The sequence below is a fragment of the Lytechinus pictus genome, chromosome 6, assembly GCF_037042905.1.
Source record: "Lytechinus pictus isolate F3 Inbred chromosome 6, Lp3.0, whole genome shotgun sequence".
NCBI classification, from domain to species: Eukaryota; Metazoa; Echinodermata; class Echinoidea; order Temnopleuroida; family Toxopneustidae; genus Lytechinus; species Lytechinus pictus.
The window spans coordinates 543359-554935 of record NC_087250.1 but is presented as its reverse complement, the minus strand read 5'-3'; the positions used below and the strand labels follow the sequence as shown (position 1 = coordinate 554935).

The following is an 11577-nucleotide window of genomic DNA, read 5'->3' as shown; positions in this document are numbered from 1 at the left end:
GCTTAACGGGAAGTGATTTTGAAAACCACTTTCGGGTGATCAAATGGGAACGCTAGCAAAGCGATCTTTCATACTGGTTTCCTGAACCGGTTTCCAGTGAACTAGTTTCAGACAGCGTAATGAGAACGGGGTCATAGTAGCAACAAGAATTTTGCACACGAACCCAGATCTAATGTCCCCGTTGTCATGGTTGTTGAGGATGCGAAAACTCCGGACAAAACAGACGAATGGGAGATAGGGCAATTTCATAACAAGAGCGCTACGTTCTTTGAAGAACATGCAAAGCGTTACATCTCGAAATTGTAACATTACTGTCTAAAAAAATTAAATAGAATGATTTTTTTTCATCAATGTAGCAAGGTTTTTATGAGCTTCATCACAATTTGATATGCCACGTCAGAGAAGAAACAGAGTCGCTCAAGCCCAGGAGGTGAGGAGAAATGAAGTCCATGGATTGATAAAGTGTATCAAGGTAAGCAAATTAATATTGGTTTTTCACTCTTAGCATACAATCGTTGCTATTAATCAAGCAGTTTCATTATCTCATGGGTGGTAAATACATTCTAAAATTTAATGGGTAAAAATGCTCCATGAGGGCAATTATGTGTCCACCCGACATTATTTATCCAGTGTGATGGAAATTTTGCCAATTCTAAATTAGTTGCTGCTTATTTTTTAACCTTACTGGACAATATGCGTTGGATAAAATACTCCCTAAAATTGGTTGGACACATAATTGCCCTCGTGCTGGTTGAAATTTTACAGTGTACGAGATGGAAAGGGTACAAGGCTTCTGATTTAGTTTCGCTTTTGAAAATTTGAAGACTAAAATCTCGCCCGTTCGTAACGCTCTATCACATAGTGACATATACATACATGTAAATAATGTATACACATGATTGTAACTTCACATAACCCTTTCATTATGTGGAAACGAACTGGGAGTACTTACTCGTATAAATACGTTTTCATAGATTGGTTAATAAAATACAATATTCATCTAACAGCGGTACGATGTACAGGGGCATAGTCAGTAATCTTCTATTTTGTAATTGAAAAAAAAAAAAAAATAGAAGACAAAAAGGCATTTAAAGCTGAAGACGATTTTAACTTTAATCTATTTTTCGTAAAAGCTTGTTTTAAATTCACAGGAAAAATGATTATGAATAATTCAGAAAACATGAATCTTCATAGTGGTAGTTGAGATTTGTTCCACATACAATTTGCCCCCCCCCCTTTGTTCAAATATTAAGAAATCTAATATTGAATTATTAGAATAATCATGAAATAAAAAAGAACAGGTTAATAAAAAGTCGTAATCTTTGTTGTCTGTTGAGTGGATGCATGTGTAATAAAAGGCCGTTATCATCATTCCTATATTAATAATATCAATAATAATGATAATACTATTACTACTTTTTCTAATATTAATAATGAATATCATTACTATCATTATTACCATCATCATTATGATTAAACATTGGTACTTCTGACACCCTATTTTGTTTGTCGTTCAACGAATAAGTGAGGCAGCAACGTTGAACTGGCGCTGCACGCATTGGCTGCCGGGCCCACGATATACAGTGTGTATAAAAAAAACGGGACAGTTTTGAAAAGTCTATGAAAATATATTTCAAATTATGATACCTATATTTTGATGTTAATAGATGCTCTGAAATCTTATCTTTGAAATGCCATTAAAAAAAGTTTCGTTCATGCTTGAGCGAACATGGAATGTTTTTGTCTGTGGTTAAAAAGGAGGCTTGTGCTAAAATGGCAGAAATGATAAATATGATGATCGGACTTCTTGCTAATCAGCAGACTTCCTCTTAACCTTTTCGTTATCTTTGCCATCATTTTCAAATTATGCGGTCAAAATTCATTTTCAAATCTATTTATTTGTTTGAATTGTTCTATTGTTTCTTTTTAATATGTTCTCTTTTAGCTTTGAATATTCCTTCTATAAGCAAAAACATTTTTTTCAACCGAAGTATGGGAGAGTGTGCATTTTTTTTCAAATCCTTTCATTGTGTGCTAAAAAGGTTATGGTGCCTTTGAACGGTGACATACAGATGGGTGGGGGCTTGGGGATGCTCCACCCCCCCCTTCAATTGAAAAAAATCATGACCAAGAAAAAAGTGGAAAGGAAGTAAAAGGAAAGATAGAAAGTGAAATATGATATATTCTGAATATTAAATTTTGATATTGAAATAAAAAAGTGGAAATTTTTGCTCGCTCGCTCACAACCTTTTAATACATTTTACCCGATCTGCCATATCTAACTCCTTCAAAATTGACTGAATACACATTGCCATTGAAAGACATGAATCCCTTCCTGTTTTTCCTGTCAAGCAAATAATCAAACTTGGTCAAGGAATCAATAACTCGTTGAAAATGGATTCATGTCTTTTAAATGTACCATAACAAAATTTGTTTCACGTAATAAAAGGATTTCTGCCATTTGGGCGCAAGCCTCTTTTTGGACCGCCGACAAAACGTCCCGCGTTCGCTCAAGCATGAACAAAATTTATTTTTTTGAATAGCATTTCAAAGATAAAATTTTAGAGCATCTATTAGCATCAAAACAAAGATATCATAATTTGAAACATATTTTTTGTAGACTTTCAAAACTGTTCCGTTTTTTTATACGCACTGCATTGGGTGAATTTTCGGTAGTTATCTATTTCTATATTACTATAATATCAATATCATTATTATCATCGCCATCATCATTGCATATAAATTACGTCAACTTTTTAGCAATGACACACACGCTCTAACACACAAACTCTCATTGTCTTCACACTAATTAATGCATGACAGTAAATTGTGTTTTATCTGTTTTTTGTTTACAAAGAAAAAAAGTCCATTTAACTACAGAGCTGGAATATCTATCGGGGTGATGCAGTTTGTTTTGGGTATCATCTCAGTGGCCTTATCATTGTACGTCATTACCTACTACCACTGGGACATCATAGATTATCCACGAGTTGGAGTTTGGGCTGGCGTTTTTGTAAGTGAAATGAATTAATACAAACTCTAGGAAAGGGGGCAGGGGATCAGAGTAAATACCGGTACAGCCATTCAGAATAATTATGAATAAGAATTTACAATCTCAATCCAGAAGTATAAATTTTACTACTTTCTAGTTGTTCAATTGATGAGATATGCACACAATTCTATAAACATTAAAACTATAATGATGATTAATAATAGCAATAATAATGATAATAATAATTGGATTTATAAAGCGCTTTTACCTGAGGATACAAAGGGTTGCGATTATTACCCCGGCTTCGTTGTGCTGCCACATAGGCGCTAAAGAATTCAACCCTACTGGGTACTAATGCACCTCACTCACCTGGGTTGAGTGCAGTACAACGTGGGTTAATTTCTTGCTTAAGGAAAACACGCCATGGCTGAGAATCGAACCCATGTCCCTCAGATAACCACAAGACCACGACGCCACAGAGGCTTATACGTGAATATTGTATATAAGGTTTTCAAACATAAAACTTACAGTTTTTTTGTTCATGTAAATGAAAGTGGTGTGCAAGGAAGACTGGAGGGCATTAATGGGAATCTAGGTTGACCCAAATAAATGTTTCAGCGTACTTCACATTATTTGCCAGTATTCCCAGTATTTATATAATGGGGACTGGCAGGGGCACATCAAGTATACTAGCATTGCCCGGAAAAAAAATCATATTGGCCCCAATCTAGACGAGGTCAATATATACGGCTGAATTAATAAAAAATAAATATTATTCTCAATTAAATGTTCTTCTGTGAAGACTTCTTGCTTCAGCAGTTTTACAGTGGTTCTATAAGCTTCTTCCATGTTTTGGATGCAGGGCTGCTAGATGTTCTTCATTTTCTAGCATACCAGAATCTGATGAGAAGCGATTTCCCTGAGCTGACCAGGAAAAGCTCAATGATCAACCTAGGCTCATCAAATCACAATATTGAGCATGTTCAGAAGAGCAAGAGGAGTGTTTGGCAGATCATATCAAGCTTGATAATGGGAAATGCACACTGATAGAGACAACATGTCATGTCTGTTTTATGGTCAATTCCAACTCAACAACTGTAATCTTGTTTTCATGACTATTTTTGTTATCCAGTTTTAATAATCAAATCAAGTTAATTCACTGAAGGCTAATGTATTTTAATTTTAGAAAATAAATTTTCACTTTTAATATTGTGCTCATCGATCACAATATATTCTTTCAGCTGGGTGCACTTATTCCCCTGTCAATATCCATGCAAACTCAATATTTTACATTCCTTGCCTTTCTGAATAAGTTTATGGTTTTATGAGCCTGGATAGATCGAGAAAATGTCCCTGCTTAGGTTTATAAGTGGTAAAGATTTAATCAAGAATGGATATTTTAGTGGACATTTTGAACTTTGACAAAGCAATTTCAAAATGCATCAACACGCCCTTATTTTTTATAGCGATATTTGATTTGATATCTTATATGATAACAATTCTGCTCTTATACCTTTTTGTTAATAGTTTTCTCGTTGAATGCATTTATATTTTATTTGTTTGATGTTGTAGTCTTTTTGTAAGTTGTAATTATTGTAAATATGTTCAGTTTGGTTCTTGTACCTTTTTATCATGTTACAGTCATCTATGTATAAACCTGATAAATGAAATGAATAATAGAATAAATATTTGCAGAATTGCAGGGCTAGAAAAAATGAGAGAAAAACGTGAACTACGTCATAGCCTATGATCATCCCTTTGAGAGAATTCTGCGTAATTTAACACCCCTGGTAACGATAGATTCCCACAGTGGCGGTGAAAGCATGGGGGGGGGGAGCCGGGGCTCTTGCACCAAAAAAAAATACTATTTTTTGTGGGAAATTCCCTTTTCAAAATGAAATGTGCCGTTTTTCGAAATGAAAATACCCTTGTTAAAGTATACTTTTTAGATTAGAAAGTCTCATTTCTTCGGGTTATTGTTATCATTTGTTTTTCAATAAGGTAAAAGTAAGAAGGTTTTGCTCTACTTTGCTCCACTGCCCTTAATTCCTTTGCCTCTCCATCCTCATAACAACTGAACAGCAACGGTGTCCCCCCCCTCCTCCACCACGCTTATCCTTCCGGGTTTCCCGGCTTCGCCACCGATTATTTCCTTTTACGGATTAACGAAATTTCGGAAGAACGAACCTTCGGAACAACGAACCTTATTTCGTTTTCGGAATATCAAACCTTCGGAATAACGAACCTTATTTCCTTTTCGGACTGACGAACCTTCGGAATAACGCCACAAATGTTCGCATTAACGAACCCTTTTTTTGTTTTCGGATTAACGAACAGCAATTTACGTGTTTCGGAATTACGAAGTGTAACCGTTTTTACAAAGGGAACGAACATTTATTTAGTATCCGGCATGTTTCAGTTTGTCTCCCTAATAGCATGTGGCGAGTTTTAAAAACATCATAGGCCCTACATTATTTTGTTCTCTAAATATGACGTATCTCATGTGATTCATTATTATTACTTATGTCAGTGTTATATTCCAGCTGGTGTCCTTGGGTTTCTCTCTAAGAAGCAGCACACATGGATGGTAAGTATACTGGCATTACCACTTTCTTGAATCATTAAAGATCAAGTCCACCTCAGAAAAATGTTGATTTGAATTAATAGAAAAAAATCAGACGAGCACAATGCTGAAAATTTCATCAAAATCGGATGTAAAATAAGAAAGTTATGACATTTCAAAGTTTTGCTTATTTTTAACAAAATAGTTATATGAACGAGCCAGTTACATCCAAATGAGAGTCGATGATGTAACTCACTCACAATTTATTTTGTTTTTTATTGTTTGAATTATAAAATATTTCAATTTTTACGAATTTGACGATTAGAACCTCCTTGCCTGAAGCACATAATATTAGAATAATGGAATTCAACGTGTTCAGGGAGGAATGAAACTCCATTTCACATGACAATGACGAGAAAATCAAAATATTTCATATTTCATTTAATAAAATACAAAAGAAATAGTGAGTGAGTGATGTCATCAGTTCCCTCATTTGCATACCGACCGAGATGTGCATATAACTGTTTTGTGAAATGAAGCGAAACTTTAATATTTCATAACTTTCTTATTTTACATCCGATTTTGATGAATTTTTCAGTGTTATGCTTGTTGAATTTTTTCTCTTTTTATTCAAATCAAGTTTTTGTTGGGGTGGACTTGTCCTTTAAACGAAAAAAAAAAGATTATCTAATGATGAATTTAAACTAGCGTCATCCAATCGGCACGATCATAGAGTTCACAAGATCATTTAGATTTTAGTAAGATTATAAAGTCTAGACATGAAAACAATTATTTTTAGGATGAAATGTAGCATTAGGAATTATGTAGTAGATATGAACATTTCTTAAAGTGCAAAAAGAAGCATAAAACCAAACACGGTGCATTTTCCCCCTTTTGTATTAAAGGAATGGTCCGGGCTGAAAGTACTTATAGTTTAATAAATAGTGTAGAATTCACTGAGCAAAATGCCGAACATTTAATCAAAATCTGATAACAAATAACAAAGATATTGAATTTTAAAGTTTAGCAATATTTTGTGAAAACAGTCGTCATGAATATTCAGTAGGTGGGCTGATGTTGTGACATCTCCACTTGTTCTTTTGTATTTTATTATATGAAATTAGGTTTATTCAATTTTTTCCTCCAAGAACTATAAAAATTGGATTGACAACTGATTTAGTGCATTATATATTTATTGCTTCAACTTATTTCATTAAAAGGGAGACATATTATTCACACAAGTGTGAAATAATGAAAAAATATGATTTTATGTTATAACATAAGAAAACAGAAAGTGGAGATGTGACATCATCAGCCCACCTAATTCATGACGACTGTTTGCACAAAACATTGCTAAACTTTAAATTTCAATCACTTATTTATTTGTTATCTGATTTTGATGAAATTTTCAGCATTTTGCTCAGTGAATTTTTCTGTATGTATTAAGATATAAATATTTTCAGCCCGGACCATCCCTTTAAAAAATAAAAAATAAATCAAACATGTATAGATTTGTTAAACAACTTGGTTTTCTTTATAAACTTGTTCAATTATTGAATGAATTTTAAACAAATCTTGATTCTAATTATTAATATTACAAATAAAATATTGGTTACATTTTTAAAGATATGTTGTGTTTATGTCATTACTAAAAGTGTCCAAAATATTAAGATATAAGTCAATAAGTTATTGCCTTCCGAAAATTAGAATGGTTTCATATATTTGATTTATTGATTAAATTTATTCTTCTTCATTTCAAACTCAAATAAAAACAGATTAACATATGGGAATAAAACACAATATTGATAACAGAAATGAAAAAAAGGGAAAAGCATCGCTTGTCTATGCGATTCCCTTGCAATAGATAACTGATTATATCAAACACAAATTAACAATGGTTCAATAGAATAATTAACAAAATAACAATGGGACAAGCTCTATATTATTTTCTCTTTTTCGTATGATATTATGATTATATGTTAATATTGTAATTATGTATGAATTGCTAATTTGGGTTTATAATGGGTCTTTGTTGACCCAACAGAACATATAAATACAAAAAAGCTTTATATGCTTATGAGCTATATGAAAAATTGATACAATCACGATACTATATCATACCCCTGGTAAACAAAAAATTAAACAAAGCTAAAATTCAGATAGTATACACAAAAATAAATTGTATGAGACAAAACGGAAAACAATAAAATAAAAACAAACAAAAATAAAAACGACAACGTACAAAAGAAGACAAGACAGGACAGAAAACAAGAAGTAAAAAAAAAACACTACATAAAATTAAGAAAGAAGAGGAGAAGGGAAGCATGTACATTCTTTTTGAAGAAAATTAGACTGATATAAAAAAAAAGTTAAGTATTGCAAGAAGGAGAATCAATGATTATTAGCACATTAACAAAACTCATACCATACCCAAGGAAATGAAGATAAAAATGGGACGATAAATAATTGAGTTAGTAAATACGTTTCCGAGATAACCTGTTATCGCGGTTGTTACAGTTTTTTTGTATACCTATAAATCATTGGCTAATAACTGTAATGAAAATCAATAATGCGTAATGCCTGTCAAAATTATTCTTAGCAAAGAACATTTAATAATTGTGAATGAAGAAATGAACACTAAATACAAGTTTTTATGTGAATCCAAATTAGGAGCTTGCATTATACAATACATATCTTCGTCAATTCCCGATATCCCCCATTCCCGCCGCATAATACCCCATCACCAAGATCACAAAAGGCCATGGTCAATGCGAAAATATGTGGTAGCTTCTGAATAATGCACACTAAACAAAGCATCAAGCTGAACATTTATTTGATTCCCATCACTATCATTGTATACCAGGTGTGTTTTTATATGCTATGGTGTATCTTTGCTGCCTTTGCTGGTCCACTTATGACTGTATTCGAAGGTATCGTGGCCGGTGTAGGATCTCTTGTATTCGCATGTAAAAGTCTGCTTGGACCACTATTTGATGTACCCCTTGTAAGCACGGTAGTTAACGAAAGACTATGCGAGAAGTTTGGCATCGAGGTGAGATATATTGGTTATTTTCATTTTCTTCATTTTAATTGTCTTCGTTTAATTTAATTATTTTTGGCCAAATTCCTTTACTTTCCTATTATTTTCTTATTTTCTTCTTACAAATTTCGCTAATTTAATAATGATTGTTAAGGAGGAGATGTATTTTTCAGATGAGATTTTGAGAATGGACTGGTGGATTACTCCCCTGCATGTGGATAAAATCATTAGTTTAAATCTCTTCTCTTTTTCTTCCTCTTCTTCGTTTTCTCCTTGTTTTTAATAATATTGGCATGGGTCTCAATCGGGAGTGGGTCTTTCCTCTACTATTGGATATCATTATATTTATTCATAATAAGCTTTATCGATCATGCTTTATCATATTTTTACATTTTATATCATGTTAGGTAGTTTATACCCGCTCTCTACCTGCTCATCTTCCTTGCACTTTTATCCATAACAACGGTAACATTAGTTCTGAGATTCGCGTGTAAGATTCTTGTTAATACTACGTGTATGGTATACACCGCTTGCGCACCATGTACTTTAGACGGGTCAATATACGACCAAAAATAGCCTTACCCGGAACAAATTGCAACAAATGATTTTTCAACGGTATTTTGTACTATTTGACCTCAGGAATAACATACTAAAAATCTACCAAAATCCGAACCCGGGAAAGTGGTTATTTTCAAGATGGCGTCCAAGATGGCCGCCATTCACTGAAAATTGATACAACTGACACATTATCCACTCTAGAATCCTATTTCGGTTCATATTCCATGTTCTGGGGTTACAAAAACTGATTTAGGCTAGAATGAATTATAAGCCCTCCAGTGTACCAGGCAAATCCAAGATGGCGCCCAAAATGGCTGCCATATAGGCTGAAAATCAACAATTCATCTAAATTTGTTTTTATTCAATGGTTTTAAGGGTAAAATATTACGTCGAAACAAGTTATAAGGACAGCCAGTGGTCTGGTGTGTCCAAAAATCCAAGATGGCTTCCAAAAATGGAGTTTAAAATGGCTGTTGATAATTAAAATGGACATAGTTCATTTCATATCCGCCTGGGACATAATGATTTGGTGCGAAGACCATGATTTCAATGGTCAAATAAGACATTGGGACAAGTTACAAACACAGTCAGTGGTCTAGTATGTAAAAAAATCCAAGATGGCCTCCAAGAATGGAATCGAAAATTGCTGTTGCAACTTCAAAAAATCCGTCATAGTTTGCTCAATGTCCAGAAATATGATTTTTGTGTCTTATACCATGGTTAAATGGGTCGAATAATACATTGGGACAAGTTACAAGGAAAGTCAGTGGTCTGGTATGTGCAAAAATCCTCGATGTATTCTAGAAATTGATTCTGAAATGGCTGCTAATACTTAAAGCGGACGTAGCTCATTTCATTTTGGCCTGGGATATGTGATTTTGATGTCTAAACCACTGGTTTCAAGGGTCAAATAATATCTTAAGATAAGTTAAAAGGACAGTCAATGGTCTGGTTTGTCCAAAAATCGAATATGGCGTCCAAAAATTGGTCTTAAAAATATGCTGCTGATACTTAAAGTGGACAAAGCTCATTTTATATCGGCCTGGAAATGTGATTTTGGTGTCTAAACCACTAGTTTCAAGGATCAATTTATACATTAGGGCAAGTTACAAGGACAGTCAGTTGCCTGGTCGGTCAAAAAATCTAAGTTGGCTTCCAAAAATTGATTCTAAATTGACTGCTGCTACTTAAAGCGGACATAGCTTATTTTATATTGGCATGAGAGATGCGATTTTGGTGTCTAAACCGCTGGTTTAAGGGCCAAAATAATACATTAGGACACGTTTTAAGGCCAGTCAGTGGTCTGGTATGACCAAAAATCCAATATGGCTTCCAAAACTTGATTCATAAATGGCTGTTGATACTTAAAATTGGCATAGCTCATCTTAAATCCTCCTGTGAGATATGATTTCGGTGTCTAAACTATGGTTTCAAGGGTCAAATTATATATTAGGACAAGACAATGGCAGTCAGTGGTCTAGTATGTCCAAAATTACAAGATGGCTTCCAAAAATGGAGTAAGAAATGTCTGATGTTACTTATAAAAGGACATAGTTTGTTTAATATCTGTCTGGGGAATATGAGTTTGGTGTTTAAAGCATGGTTTAAAAGGGTCAAGTAATACACTAGGGTAAGTTACAAGACCAGTCAGTTGTCTGTATGTTAAAAAATCGAAGATTACTTCAAAAAATGGGGTGTAGATTGACTGTTGCTACCTAAAAGTATGCATAGTTTATTATAAATACACCTTGGAGGTATGATTTTACTGTCTATACTAGAGTTTACAGGGTCAAGCAATACATTGGGTTAAGTTGAACAGACAGTCAAGTGTCAGGTATGTCCAAAAATCAAAGATGGCTTTAAAAATGGGGGTCTTAAATGACTGCTGTTACGTAAAAGTGGATGTAGAACATTATAAATACACCTTGGGGATATTATTTTGGTGTCTACACTAGGCTTTCAAGGGTCAACAATACTTTGGGACTGGTTACCAAGATATGCAGCTATCCATTTTGCCTTAAAATCAAAGTTGGCTTAAAAATGGGTTCTAAAGCATGTAAAGTGACTACTGCTCCATAAAATATCTACCTGTTAGGAATAATCTTGGTGTCTACACTTAAATGCATGGGGACAAGTTATCATATTGCTTCATGAGTTAGTAACAGCACCCATTTTGATGAAATTTTAGAATCTATCATGGATTCTTTGACAAAATGGAGTACTAACCATCCTGTTACTTGTCCGAGTGTATTATTTGACCCTTCATACCACAATTTGGACACCAACATTATTTCTTGCAGATGAATATTGTAGAACTCTGACCACTATTGAATGATATGAGTCGTTTTAGATTCCTTTTTTAAAAACCCTCTTGTGTTTTAGGCAAATTGGACAACTGCATATCAATGTAACCAGTCCAAACGT

The 11577-nt window shown here is 33.7% G+C and overlaps 1 long non-coding RNA gene across 1 annotated transcript; it reads left to right on the top strand.

Annotated features, from left to right (window-relative positions):
• The first annotated feature begins 230 nt into the window (after positions 1–230).
• LOC135154378 (uncharacterized) lies at positions 231–8608 on the top strand. The gene is made up of 4 exons (XR_010293777.1): positions 231–472; positions 2858–3013; positions 5523–5579; positions 8419–8608. It is a non-coding gene; the product is annotated as an uncharacterized LOC135154378 (long non-coding RNA).
• The last annotated feature ends 2969 nt before the right edge of the window (positions 8609–11577 follow it).